General features: G+C 44.5%; 1 long non-coding RNA gene across 5 annotated transcripts in view; it reads left to right on the plus strand.

Moving 5' to 3' along the window:
- Positions 1-15155, plus strand: part of LOC110342798 — a 90647-nt gene that overhangs the window by 27921 nt on the left and 47571 nt on the right. For 4 of the 5 annotated variants that reach the window (XR_005871060.1, XR_005871061.1, XR_005871063.1 and 1 more), the window contains exons 3-5: positions 1900-1960; positions 2325-2394; positions 2497-2582. This is a non-coding gene — a long non-coding RNA (uncharacterized LOC110342798). The remainder of the gene's footprint in view (positions 1-1899; positions 1961-2324; positions 2395-2496; positions 2583-15155) is intronic. The other variant, XR_005871064.1, reaches the window with a different exon arrangement.

A 15155-nucleotide genomic window follows, 5' to 3' on the forward strand; every position in this document is an offset into this window, starting at 1 on the left:
AGATGATAGCCCAGCTTATTATTTATTTATTTGTTTGTTTGTTTTCCAGACAGGGTTTCTCTGTGGTTTTGGAGGCTGTCCTGGAGCTAGCTCTTATAGATCAGGCTGGTCTCGAACTCACAGAGATCCACCTGCCTCTGCCTGCCGAGTGCTGGGATTAAAGGCGTGCCCCATCACAGCCGGGCTAGCCCAGCTTTTTAAAAAAAATATTTACTTATGTACATCCTGACTTGGGCTTCCCCTCTCTCTTCTTCTGCATCTCTCCCCACCCCCATACCCCATTCACTCCTTCCCTGGTTTCTATTCAGAAAAGGCAGACCTCCCATGGATAGTGACAAAACATGGTTTATCAAGTTCTAGTAAGACTAAGCACCTCACCTTGTATTAACGCTGGGCAAGGGGATTCGGTATCAGTAGTGTCCCAAAAGCCAGCAAAAGAGTCAGAGACAGCCCCTGCTCCCACTGTTAGGGGTTCTACAAGAAGACCAAGCTACACAATAGCATACGTGCCGAGGGCCTAGGCCAGTCCTGTGCAGGTGCAGCCAGCTTTTTACATGGGTACCAGGGATCTGGATTCTGGTCCTCATACTTGCCTAGCAGTCACTCTTGCTTATTGCTTCATCTCCCCACACGCCCTCTAATGCTTTTCCAATTGTCAGAGGCTATAGCAATAGTTCTGGAATAGGTTCCGTGAGAGCTTCACTCAGCCCTGTCTTTCCACAGGGTAAGCTGCCGTGTGGGTGGAGGGGACAAATGAAGAGTAGAGGCATCCAGTAAAAGTTTAGGCTCCCTCCTTGACCACAGGTGGGTAAGTGAGCACATCCGTACATACTATCACATCTGTATACATGTGGGTGTCTGTGTCTGTGTATGTATCTGTGAGTCTACATGTGTGCGCCTGTTTGTGCGCATGTGGATATGTGAGTATGTGTGTCTGTCTTTGTGTATATGTGTTTGTGTGCGCCTGTACACGCGCGTATGTATTTGTGTGTCTGTCTATATGTGTATCTGTGTGTATATGTATCTGTGTGTGTATGTGTCTCTGTGTGTGTGTGTGTGTATGTGTGAATGTATGAGTGTGTATTTACATATGTGTAGCATGTTTCTCACTATGGTATTAAAGAAGACTCATGGACTATACGATAATGGGCATTTCCCTCTCTAAAATGAATCTTGAGGAAATGTTTCTAAAAATGGGCCTGGGTTGAAGTCTCTGCTTGTAAAGTGCTTGCCATACAAGTATAACTCAAGTTTAAATTCTTCCAACACCCATGTAAAAACTTTGACATAGAAGCCCGTGTCTATAACTACGGTGCTGAGAGGCCCAAGATGGGTCCATCCTTGAGGCGTGGGGGCCGTCTAGCCTGTTAGAACCAGTGAGCTCCAGGGTCAGTGAGAGGCCCTATCTCAATAAATCGTGTTTAGGTAACTGAGGAAGACACCCGATGCTGATCTCTGACTTCCAAATGCACATGCACACACAAGTACATACACCGACATGAACACACACACACACACACACACACACACACACACACACCAATCAAAAGTGGAGCTCAGCAGATGGCTATGCTGTGAATTGGGTTCTGTAATTTGCCTGCCTAATTTGAAGCTTAACTTTCTTCTACTTTACTTGCCAAGTGATTTTTGTTGTTGTTGTTGTTATTATTATTATAAGTTATTGAACCTCCTGAGAGCCAGATCTCTTGCTGTCTTTATGTTTAATTTTGGAAGTGGGTTATTTGAGACAGGCCTCGCTGTGCTCTTCAAGCTAGCCTGGAATTCGTGATCCTTCTTCTGCCTCTGCCTTCCAAATGCTGGGACAACAGGCCTGAGCCTCCAGGCTTGGCAGGCTTGTCATTTTTAAAGGTCAGATTAATCATTGTATTTTCAATATAGGGTGACTGTGAGGCTCAGTGAGCTCATCTATGGAAAGCGCCTGCATCATTGAGAGGGGTCGGTGAGTCTGCCCCGTTCCTATGACCAATCAGTTTCTCCAACCACCTCTCAGTATCCCATTCTAGACCCATGTCCTTTCTGCCCACATCTTGGCAGAACTCATGCCCACTCAGCGTTCCCCTCCTTTGGAGCAAACACCACTGCCCTGCCCTGTGGGTGTTAGTGGTTAGGAAACAATGAGCTTTGCTGCCCTTCCTCCCAGCCACTGCTCCACATGGGACACTAATTGTCTTGCCTTTTTTTTTTCTTTTTGTTGTTGTTTTTGAAACAGATCCCTGTTGGCTTGGTTTTCACTGTGTAGCCCAGGCTGGCTTTGGATTTGCTATCTTTCTGCCTCTGCCTTATTATCAATGCTGGGATTTCAGGTGTGAACTACCATGACATGCTGGCTAGCCTGGTGTTTTGAATGCCTGTCTCTCCCTGGTCTAATTCTAGGTAGGAATTAGGGATTGCTGCAAAGATGACCACAATGCTCCTTCTCTAAAAGAACAAAACCATTTTATTCTAATGTGAATCCGTCTCCCTTTATGATTTTAGTAAGTTCATTACCTGCGATGCTTAAACTTGTCAACTTGACTGAATTTGGAGTCACCCAGGAGATTAACCTCTGCGTGTGCCTTTGAGTGAGTTTCTAAGTTGGGGTGGGATAATTCACCCTTAATGGGGGGCAGCTGGGATCCTGGTGGGATGAATTAAAAGGAGAAAGAGAACTGAGTTCCTGCTTTCAAGTCTCTCTACTTCCTGACTGTGGGTACAGTGTAACCAGTGGCTTAGCATTCCTACAGCCCTACCTTCCCCACCTTAACCTGACCTCCATCAAACAGTAAGCCAGAATCGCCGTGTCCTTCCTCAAGCTGCTTTAGTAAAGAACGCACAGCCTAACTGAAAAACTGCAAATGTCAAGAGAAGTCATGGAGCATAAGGGGTGTGTGTGTGTGTGTGTGTGTGTGTGTGTGTGTGTGAGAGAGAGAGAGAGAGAGTGAGAGAGAGAGACAGACAGACAGACAGACAGAGACAGAGACAGATTAAAGCAGAGAGACAGACAGAGAAAAAAGACAGACGCACATATCCTGAGATACTCTGCACATGATGTATCTATGCCTGTGTTTTCCCTCATGAAGTTTGAGTCTAAGATTATAGTTGAACTCCGCCAGTTCATTCATTATTTAATCCTTTAATTGATGACTGTGGTAGGATGATGACAGCAGCATCTCCTTGGCAGGGAGGCAAATTCCACTTATTTGTTGATTACTGTTATGCAATTTCTCTAGTGGTGAACAAGTGATGGGAGGCCACCCATGCTTTATAGTTCAGAATGTTGTCATAAATAACAATTAATCCACTTAGATATCTGGCTTCAGTCAACCTGAAAGATCCCACTGGGCAGAGGAGCCTGGGGTTGGGTATTTGGGAGTGAATGGAGTTTTCCATTTCCTTGGTTTACTTTTTACTGGTTTTCCACGATGGTGAATGCTCAAGAGCGTTGGACCATCTCTTACTGTCTATGTTTTTTACTGAGACTGATCCCCCCTCCTTTGGGCTGTCAATCTTATATTTTCAGGGCTTTATTCTCTCCCCTTCTTACCTTTTCTCTTTTTCCCTTCCCCTCTCCTTCCCTCATCTCTCCTTCTCCCTATTCCTTCCTTCCTTTTCTTTCTATACATGAAATCCAGGACTTTGTACACTAGGAAGGCACCCTACCACTGAGCTACATGCCCAGCTCCTCTCCTCCTCTCTGTTCTTTTATCTTTTTTTGTCTTTTTTTTTTAATGTTCATGATGGAACTCAGGGCTTCGTGCATTCTAGGCAGACACTCTACCATTCAGATACATTTCCAGCTCTCTACTAGGGGATTCTAAGCAAGAACTCTAGCACTAAGCCATGTCCTCAGCCCCTCATTGGGCGATTCTACGGAGACATCCTACTGCTGAGCCACACCCACAGCTCCTCACTGGGGAGTTCTAGGCAAGTGCTCCACTACTGAGCCACACCCCAGGTGTTCTAGCATCATTTCTGTTGCTATGACAAATACCTTGGCGAAAAGCAACCAAGAAAAGAGGGTGTATTCGTCTTACAATTCCAGATTATATCCCATTATTTTAGGGAGTTCACGACCGTCCTGGTCTATAAGAGTTAGGACAGCCTCCAAAGCCACAGAGAAACCCTGTCCCAAAAAACTGGAAAAAAAGAGAGGTATCTAGTTACATCATATCCATAGTCAAGAGCAAAATAGAAATGAATGCACTCTTGCTGCTTGTTAGCTTGCTCAGATAGCTTTCTTTACCCTTACATACTTCAAGGACAAGCTTAGAGAATGGTGCTGCCCACAGTGATCTTAGTCAATTGAAAGTCAAGGTAATCCCCATGAACATGTCTACAGCCTGGTCTAGATAATTCCTCAGTTGAGACGCTCTTCTCAGGTGACCCTAGGTTGTGGCAAGTAGACATATAAAACTAACCACCACACCAGGCTAGTCTCAAATGTGTGATCCTCTTGCCTGGCTGGGAATACCAATGTTCACAACCACATTCAACATCTTAGCTTTCCTTAACGGATGTAGAGGAGATCTTAGTGAGAATTATTAATGCCTAGTTGACCAGAGTCTTTTAGTATTTGACCTTTCTTCTCAAGTTGACTTTTCTACAGCACTAAACATCCATGCCACTGAAATGCTAGTCTTCACAGTAACACATCCCAGTGCACTTGTTTTTACTTTTGTAGCACATGTCCCCATGATCCCCATGTCTCTCACAGCCTTAGGACTTGAGTAGGCTATCCTGGAAGGGAATCCAAAGTCACTTTGGGTGTAGAACATTTCCAACATGGCCCCAGGCTGGAATCAAATGCATATGCTTATGGTCTTGATAGCATCTCTTTCATGATCTCCTTGATGCTAGGCAAGTGATTTATTGCTCAGTCATGCCCTCAGCCCCTCACTGGCACAGTCTAGCTCTACTCTACCCCAGAGCTATATATATCCCCAACTCCCTTCAATATTTTTTCACTTTTTAGAAAGGTCTTGTTTTATTTTTTATTTTATGTGCATTGGTGCCTCCATGTATGTCTGTGTGAGCGTGTCAGATCTTGGAGTTACAGGTAGGTATAAGCTGCCATGTGGGAACTGAACCTGGGTTCTCTGGAAGAGTAGTCTGTGCTCTTAATCACTGAGTCATCTCTCTAGCTTAATTTTTTTCATTTTTATTTTGAGACATGGTTTCACTAAGTTGCCCAGGTTGGCCTTGAACACGTCCCTCCCATTCAGACCTTGACCTCGCTTCTGCTGAGATTACAGATCTCTACCACTAGGGTGACTTCCTTTTTCCTTTCCCTTTCTCAATATAAATATCCATAATGACAGTGAGCCTTTGTGTGCTTTTCTCTTTTTCTGTCACTAGAATGGAATACCTGAGAGCAACAACTCAAGGAAAGGAGGATGGGGACAGGGGTCATGATTTGAGAGGATTTCAATTTCTCATGGCTGAGTATGCCACAGGGAATTCTTTCTCTTAGAGCAGTGGTCCTCAACCTTCCTAATGCCATGATCCATTAATACAGTTACTCAGGCTGTGGTGACCCCCAAACCATAACATTATTGTCATTGCTATTTCGTAACTATACATTTGCTTCTCTTATAAATTGTAATGTAAATAAATATCTCTCATATACAGGATATCTGACCCAAAGGGGGTGTGACCCACAGGTTGAGAACCACGGTCTTAGAGGCGCAGACAACAGCAGTCAGGCTAGAAATGGAGCTGGACTATAACTGTCAAGGACCACTCATGACAACTTACTTCATCCAGCCAGACTTCACTCCTAGAGGTTCCTAAAGCTACCCAAACAGTGCCATCAACCTAACACCAGTTGTTCAAAAACATGGACCTGTGGGGGATATTTCACACCCAGAGCATTACCAGCCTTAAACAAACAAACCAACAAACCAGCCCAGTGTCATCTCTCTGGTTAGAGTTAAGTCTTGATCTGTAAGATGGAGCTCATGAACTCTTGGTACCATTAACTGGACCAAAAGTGTGGGACTACCAAGGTCATTGGCCCTAGGGTAGAACCTAATGCTATTATTCTGCTGAATGGACATAGTAATAAACTGCTGCCTCCTTGGTATTTATCTTTATTCATAAGTTGGTGCATCCCTCATCCCTCATCAGAGAAGCTTCTCCTTGCAGTAGGTGGCAATTAGTACAGAGACCCAAGACTGATCAACATTCAGAGAAGAGACTGTGGAGTGTTCAACTCTAGATGAGACATTTAGATACCATATTTCCTTCTCCCCAAACCAAGAAGTCATTGAACAAGAGGTAGCAGAAAGATTGGTAGAGCCAGTGTAGTAGAACAATTTTCGCTGGGTATGATAGGACCACTGTGTACACAAACTCACAGTGACTGTGACTATGGGCTTAAGATCAAGACAGCCAAAACCCCAGTATGGCTATGGGAGGGATGCATGGAATCCTGTCACTAACCGAGGATCTATAGGCATCTGATGACTGCTAGGGAGAGACACTCGGTTTTCTTCAGGGATGTGCCAGTGGTCTGTCCTCTGCCTGTGTGCACATAGGTGGCAGTAGGTGGACTTTTTTGTTGTTGTTAGAAGATCAAGTTGGGAATAAAAAGTGGTAGGGGGAGAGATGGGGGAAACTAATGGGGGAGCATATAGGGGGTGGCTTTGTTTAAAACACATTATTCTCATGTGTGGAATTTTCAAACAACAAAGAAGTTTAAAAGAACCCAGAAAACTCAGTGTCATGATTTCCCCATAGCACACCTCTCCTTGTAGAGTTTATTACCTCCCAAATGCGAGGGACAAATTGTTGACATCACAGTCCTCTGAGGGGGCAGGTCACAGTTTGACTCAGGTTTCAGGGGTTCAACTCTGCAAGTGACACAGGATGTGCTGGTCCCCAAAGGTGCCATGAGCCCAGGCTCTCTAGGATTCTTTTCTGCAGTTATAACTGATAAGTGTCTGCTTTGTGGAGTGAACAGTAAGATCAAACAAGCAGTCCCCTCAGCACTGCATGTAAAATAGGAGTCGCTTGAATGTCACGGCCATTGTAATCAAATCAATGAGAGTCCCGCAGAAAACCTTGTTATTATTAAAACAAAGAGAGCAAGGCTACCACAGGCTCTCCACTGCTTATTTATTCAGGAAGCCTAGTAGCATGGGTGCTAGCATTCACAGCTTTGAAGACTGGCTGAATGGGTTCCATTGTTCTGGGGTCACTCTTTGCAGAGAATAAGAACAGGAACCACTCGGGCAGACCTCAGTGGAAGATAATTGTCAGGAGAATTTCCCACTTCCAGGTTCGGTCTTTGTATTCTTCTCCTTGAGTTCCTGAAGCTGCAGATGAGAGCCAGTGACTCACACCTGCTCTTCCGATGGTCCTGGTATCCTCAATAGAACTGTTTTCACATTCATGGCCACTTAAGACCCATTGAATCACTTGATGCTTGAGAGGTGGCTTTGTCTCCTAGAGTGAAAACAACCAAGAAAACTAAACACTCTTAGCAGGTGCTGGTGCCTGCCTGTCTTTCCAAGGCTGAGGCAGGAAGAGCTCCGTTTGGTGGCCAGCCTGGACTACATAGGAGATTTAGCATCAAAACAAAACAATCTGTTTAAAAATCTTGGCTACATGTTAAACATTGGTTCTTTTAGTTTGCAGTGTCATTCAATGGTGGCACCACCATAATGAGTACTGATGTGACAATTGCTATTTTATAGATGATGAAACAGACCTTTGTGGTATTCTGGGATGGCATAGATTATACTCCACTCCACTGTAATGGGTGGTCTTGGTGAATTACAGAGAAGAAACACGGTTTGCAAACTTGGGGAAAAGCAGCTAGAGTTTGTATTTCTTGCCCGGAAAGAAGGTAACATCTCGGCTCGGAAACATCTACAACCTTTGTGTGGCGGCTCCTGCCTCTAAACCCAGATCTAGCGGGGTTGAGTGTTCAAGACTACACTGGGCTGTATACCTTGTGTCAAAAGAAGAACAAGGACTGGGGAGACGACTTGGTCAAAGAGTACTTGCTGTGTAAACATGAGGACCTGAGTTCAGATCCCTAGAATCCATGTAAAAAGCTGAGGGTGGTGGTAGGGTTCTGTGACCTCAGTACTGGGAGTGTGGGGATGGGGGGCCCTCGAAGCTTATTGGCCAGCCAGCTTAGCTGAATGGGTGAGCTTCAGGTCCAGCGAAAGATCCTGTCTCAGAGAGAGAGAAAGAGAGAGAGAGAGGGAGAGGGAGAGAGGGAGAGGGAGAGAGAGAGTGAGAAGAGAGAGAGTGAGAAGAGAGAGAGAGAGAGAGAGAGAGAGAGAGAGAGAGAGATAGAGAGAGAGAGAGAGAGAGAGACTCTACTGCATTTATACCCCTTCCCAATGATCCATGTGAAGCTATATTCTGGGACCTGCATAAAAGGAAAAGCATGTGACCTCTTTCTTTCTGGGTTTGGGTCACCTCACGTAATACTATGCTTTCCAGATCCATCTATTTTCTTGCGAATTTCTTGATCTCCTTCTTCCCTATAGCTGAATGTCATTCCAGTGCCCGTATGTGTCATGTTTTCATTATCCACTCTTCTGCCGATGGGTGTCAAGGCTGGTGAGATGAAGGCAGGTGACGAGGAAGAAGAGAGAGTAGGTAAAAAGACACATGGGACATGGAAGAGGAGCAGAGTCTTTGGGAGAGAAGGAGAACCACAGGAACACACTTCATTCAGCAATGTCACAACGGCTCCAGCGCATCATATGATGATTGAAAAAACTACTACAAAAATGAAGGTAGAGAGCTATCAAGGAGAGAAGTGGACACGGGCCTACACACCCACCCACACGCACGTGGGTACGCACCCACAATAACCAGTTAGCCCACACCCAACACACACACACACACACACACACACACACACACACACACATACACACACACACACCCCACAAGCATTTTTAAGAATGTCCTCCTGAAAGTTTGAAGGGCTGGCAAGCGCGTGAGCATCTGGGAAAATAGCCATGGATACCGCCAGCCAGCGGCCAGCGTGGCTTCATTGTGAACCAGTTTTTCAGGATTAGTTTCATCCAAGACTATGAACTTCAACACAGTGTTTGGCAGGGGGAAATAAAAAAGGACAACGGAATGGAATAATTGGTTAAACAGCTTCTCCTTTGAAGGGACTGATTGCAAAGTAGAGTTGTTCCGGGAGAAGTGTCCAGAGACATGCTCCGAGCTTTGCTCTTTTTTGTCTTTTGATATTTCTTCTTCTTATTCATCTCTGGTTTTCATGGACATTTGCAAAGAGGTTTGTAACATAAATGTACCAGATGTCGCTGTGAGCCAAGTGAGGGTGTAGCTCAGTATCATAAAATATATAAACAAGAGGATAAGCAGGTCAGATTTAATCAGCCCATTGGGATAAATGCATGACCAGAGGGACAAGATTTGATAGCACCATGTGTGATGAGGCCTGTTAGCTGCAGGTCAGCTGTGTGACATTGCTGACACAAAGAGGAAATGTGACCTTGCCTGGCATTATTATCACACATAAAGATTCCATATGTGCTACTTTTCTTGTGACAAAATGCCTGAGAAAAACAGCTTAAAGGAGGAGGAGCTATTTTTTGTTGACAGTTTGAGACATTTGTGTTCATGGTTGACTGGATTCATTACTTTGGAGCTGTGGTGAGGCTGTGTGCTTGTGTAGCATAGGAAGCTGATCACCTTGTAGCAGACAGGCATCAGAGGCCTTCTGGGGCATAGGTTACACACCAAATTGCCCTCTAACTAGATAACACGTCTCCTAGGTTCCTTCACTTTCCAATAGTCGATTCAATTTTAGATGAATCCATTGGTCGGGTCAGAGCCTTGTCCTAATTTCATTCTGTGGCTGTGATAAAATAACTTGACCAAAAGCAATGGAGGGGGGGTGGGGCTTTCTTTGACTCATAATTCTAGGTTCCAGTCCATTACCTGTGGGCAAGTCAAGGCAGGAACTTGAACTGAAACATCACATCTGCAGTAAAGAGCAGCGAGAACAAGTAGGTGATCTCTGCTGCTTATGCTCCGCTCCCTTGCTTCAGTTTCACAAAGTCCAAGGCTCAGCTTGTGACATAGTGCTGCCCACATTTGCAGAAAGTCTTTCTACCCCAGTTAACAAAAAAGACAATCCCCCGTAGACATGCTCACAGATCAACCTGGTCTAGGCAATTGACTCCTCAGGTGATTCTGATTTGCGGCAAGTCTCACATTTACCATCCCATCCCTTAGGATGTCATACTGGAGAGCAAGTCTTCTTGAGGGACAGACAGTCCCTATTAAAATCAACATGGTGCTCCAGGAAAAAGAGCTTAGCCCGGATGTCTCTCTGAAGCCTGTGTGGGGGCTTAGCCTAGATCAGCATCTTAGTTGGCCAGGAGGGAGCTGAAAACAAGCCCTTAGATCCAAACTACACTAGCCTTGTAAGATTGGGAGATGGTATCTGTAGTCAGCACTAGTAAGAGGTTTGGGATCTGGCCATTTTCCTTTGTAAAGGCTTCAGAAATGATCCCTGTGGTAATCAACACCAGGCGGAGGTCAGTCTGTGCAGAGATGTGTGGTTTTGTTTACCTTCTGAGTGTCCTGCATTGTTAAGACAAGAAGTCCTGTAGGGGAGAGAGAGAGTTGGGAGAGATGAGTTACTTGGTGCTTTGATTCGTGGGAATCTGGATTTGGCAGGGCTAGGCACTTCTGGGATTTTTAAGAAAAGCTACCTATGGGGGATAGGGAACATGGGAACATGCTCTGTTGGTCAAGTGTTTGCCTTGCAAGACTGGAGACCTGAGTTTGCTCCTCAGGATTCAAGTTGAAAAAAAAAACAAAGCAGGGTTTGGTGGCACTAGTGTAATCCCAGCACAGGGTAGACAGACGTGTAGACCTCTGGAGGCGCATTGGCCAGCCAGCCTAGTGCAGTTGGTGAGACAGGGCCCAGGGAGACATCATCTCTCAAACAGAGAAATGCCTGAGGAAAGATGCCTGAAGAATGACAGTCATGCACACACACACACACACACACACACACACACACACACACACACACACACACACACACACACAGAGAGAGAGAGAGAGAGAGAGAGAGAGAGAGAGAGAGAGAGAGAGAGAGCACTCCAAAATAGGAACATTGTTTGTTCCAAGTCCCTTTAGCATCTGGGTGATGGGCAGAGTGTATTCAAACATCATGCATTGTCTTGTTTTTGTTTTGCATACTCCCAGGACACATCCTCAGAAACACAGATAATGGGAAAGGTACCGGGAGCTGGTGGAGTTTGTCTAAAAAGCAGCCTAAGTGGTCTGTAGGTGTGAACACTTTACGCAAACAGTTGTGCAAATTGTTTTCATAAAGTGTGCGATTTTCTTAGAACGAGTTTAGGCGGCAACGTCATGGGATTATCCCAAATCGGGGGTTTAAGAAAGGAAGTCAACAGCAACAACAAGCAGCCCTTTTTCCTTTTGCTAGGTCTGCTCATCTGAGATGGAAAAAAGACAGGCAGCGAGAAGGAATTTGAGGAGCTGTTATGTGAACAGAAAATGCATCAGTTCTGGGATTTGTCGATTCCAGGAGAAATAGAATCGGTTTAAAAATAGTTCCCAGTCTTCTAAGTCAGGAAGGGCCTCTGGGAAGAAGAATGGAAGGTGAGGAAACGCAGAGAGACTACAAATGGGTGAGAGGCAGAGGACCTCTTATCCAAAGGCAGGCTGGTTCAGAAAGGGGAGAGGGAAGCCAAGACAGGAAGGAACAAAGCAGGGTCGTGGAAATGGCTCACGGACGTGAAGACTTGAGTTGGGATCCCCAGCATAAAAAGATGGCAACATGCCTGTAATTCCAGCTCAGGGAAGGCAGAGACGGGAAATGTGGAAACTGAAGGCACAGGTTCCCTTGGAGCTGAGATGACTAAAAAGGGAAGAGTGATGCAATAGTCATGGACACAAACTGCTACACAGAGGAAGAAACCCTCCAGGCTTCCTCATTTGGAGAACACACACAGAGGAGAGTGAGCTCGTGGGATCAGCTATAAGGTCGCTGCCTGTGTGCATGCTCTGTGTGTGCTTATATTATGATACTGAGGTGTGAACCAAGAACCTATGCATGCTAGGCAGATGCTCCGTGCTGAGCAACATTCTTAGCTCTTCACTAAAAGACTCTTCAATAAAAGGCATTCTACCACTGAGCCACATCCCCAGCCCCTCACTGGGGGATTCTAGGCAGGTGCTCTACCACTGACCCACACTCCCCAGTCCCTTAGTGGGGGATTCTAGGCAGGTGCTCTACCACTGAGCTACATCACCAGCCCTAAAGTAAAATTTAAAATTGAATGCTTCTTAATTGCTCCAAGATAGGAGAATTTACATGATGCACAAATCCTAAAAAATATCTTGAGAATTTTTTGTGTTCAGATACATGCCTATTTTGGTAAATATCCCATTATGCTCCAGAGAACTGTAATAAACATAACCCAGGAGGTATCTTGGTTTCCTTTTACTTCTTGGCCTTCTAGGCCTTCTATTTTACTTACGATATGATCCTCATGATAGACTGTTATGCACAGTCCACTCTTGATTTGTATGTATTCCAGGTCAAGTCTATTCCCTTATGTTTGAATATTAATCTCCAAACTTCTATATTCTTTGAATCAGCATTTTTCCCAAGGCAACCCAACTTTAGTGTTTTCTTAGAATCCTGATGTGAAAAACCAATTAAAAAATTGCCCTTGAGGATTTTCTTTCTTTCATTCCTTCTTCTTTATTTTAAAAACAAGCTCAATAATACACTTATAACATCTTTAATATAATTCTTACATCATCTGATGGTTTGGTACTGAACACTATTTCTCTGAACTGTACTGACAAAAAAGAATTCTCTAGATATTCTTTTCTGAGTAAACAAGTAGATCCCAGTTGCACTAGTTTAATCTTGTTGCTGTGGCAAAACAAACAAACAAACAAACAAAAACTTGGAAAATCAACTTATAGTTTATTTTAATTCACAGTTCTATGTTATAGCTTATCACTGTAAGAAAGCCACAGAGAGCCGGGAGGTGGTGGTGCACGTCTTTAATCCCAGCACTTGGGAGCAGAGGCAGGCAGATCTCTGTGAGTTCAAGGCCAGCCTGGTCTATAAGAGTTAGTTCCAGGACACCTCCAAAGCCACAAAGAAACCCTGTCTTGAAAAACCAAAAAAAAAAAAAAAAAAGCCACAGAGGCAGGAACTTGAGACTGTTGGTTACATCACATCACAGTTAAGAGCAGAGACATGAATGAATGCATATTTAGTGCTCAACTCACTATCAAATATTAGGGCCACCTAACTAGGGAATGGTGTTGCCCACAGTGAGCTGGGTCTTTTCCACATCAATTAACAATCAAGACTATGTCTCCACAGGCATGCCCACAGGCCAATCTGATCTAAACAATCCTTCATCCAGACTCTCTTCCCGAGTGACTCTAGTGTGTGTCAATATAGTGGCTTGAATAAGAATGTCCCCTAGAGGCTCCCACATTTAGATACTTGGTACCAACCTGGAGCTACTGTTTAGGAAGGTTTAAGCGGTATGGTCTTGCTGGAGGAATCACCCACTCGGGATGGGTTCTGAGAGTTAAAACCTCACACCATTTCCATTTGGTGCCCACTCTGCTTCATGTTTATGGTTGGGATGTGAGCTCTTAGCTACCATGCTTGTGGCTTGCTGCTATGCTCTCCTCACTGTGGTAGACTCTTACTCCTCAGGAACTGTAAGCCCAAATCACCTTTACACGTTGCATTGATGATGGGGTTTTATCACAGCAACAGGAAAGTGACTAATACAGCCGTTAAACACCACATCATTTTTTCTCTCATCAGTGAAACTTAGTACTTATGAACATCTATTGATCACCTGGAGGGCAGCTTTGGCTCGTCATCCTAGCTACTCTGGAGGCTGAGGCAGGAGACTCACAAGTTAGACTTTCCTGGGCAGCTTTGTGAGACACTGTTTCAAAAAAAAAAAAAACACCTAAATCCCCAACACTTCCTCAGTAATCCTTCTCCCCAAATAACCAGTGATCCCCCAACCATTTGGTAAGAAGGGGACAGAGCTACTCAGTTCTGGCATAAGCAAAAAAAAAAAAAAAAAATAGTGACGTCTTCCCTGCAGCCCTTATTTCTAGTGGTGCGGTTCTTCTTGTCTGTCCCATTGATCTGGCACAGCTGATGCACGAACAAGGGATGTTTTAAGGAGGAATTTCCAAAGACAAGAATATTATTAATGTTTCTTGGGAGGACAAAAGGAAGTAGAGAGAAACAAGGCAGGTCAGGGTTCAGGCAGATGAGAAACTGCCGCATCAGATAAATGTTCCAGGCGCCGAGATCTTCAGAAAGTAAGCCCTTAGCACTGTGTTAAGAGCACAGTGCTCTGGTTTCCCTCCTGTTGCTGTGATAAAGAACTTTAGTCAAAAGCAGCACAGGGGAGGAAAGCATTTATTTCAGCTCACAGCTCACAGCCCATGGCCGAAGGAAGTAAGGAACTCAAGCAAAGAACTTGAAGCAGAAACTACGGAAGAATGCTTCTTGCCGGCTCAATTGTAGGCTCACATTTACCTAGCTTTCTTCTACAGCACAGGACCCCCACTCCCAGGCAGTGTCACTCACAATGGGGTGGGCCCTCTTTCATCAATTATTAGTCAATACACTGTAGATGGAAGTTCCTGTTCTGCCTGGTCCCACAACCGTTTAGCCCCAAGTAAATATGCAGAGGCTTATATTAACTATAAATCTTTTGACCGGTGGGTCATGCTTCTTATTGGCTAGTTCTCTCTTAATTATTAACCCATTTCTATTAAGCTACGTGTTTCCATGTGGTCTTGACTTAATGGAGAATGTCTGGACCTGCAGCTCAGCCTTTCTCTTCCCAGCATTCTCCTAGTCTGGTAGCCCCACCTATACTTCCTGCCTGGCTTCTGGCCAATCAGCATTTTATTAAACCATTAAGAGAAACATATATACAGAAGGACATTCCCCATGAAGACACAAAGATGCCTGTTGTGGGATATTAGTTTAAGATATGTTATATTTGTTTATGCTGTGGATTATTTGGCTAATGATGCAAAGATATGTGGCATTTTTGTATGTTGCATTTAACTCTGTAAAGCTGTGTTACTTTGCCTGTCTAAAA

This window comes from Mesocricetus auratus, unplaced genomic scaffold (genome assembly GCF_017639785.1).
Source record: "Mesocricetus auratus isolate SY011 unplaced genomic scaffold, BCM_Maur_2.0 Super-Scaffold_100025, whole genome shotgun sequence".
Lineage (NCBI taxonomy): Eukaryota > Metazoa > Chordata > Mammalia > Rodentia > Cricetidae > Mesocricetus > Mesocricetus auratus.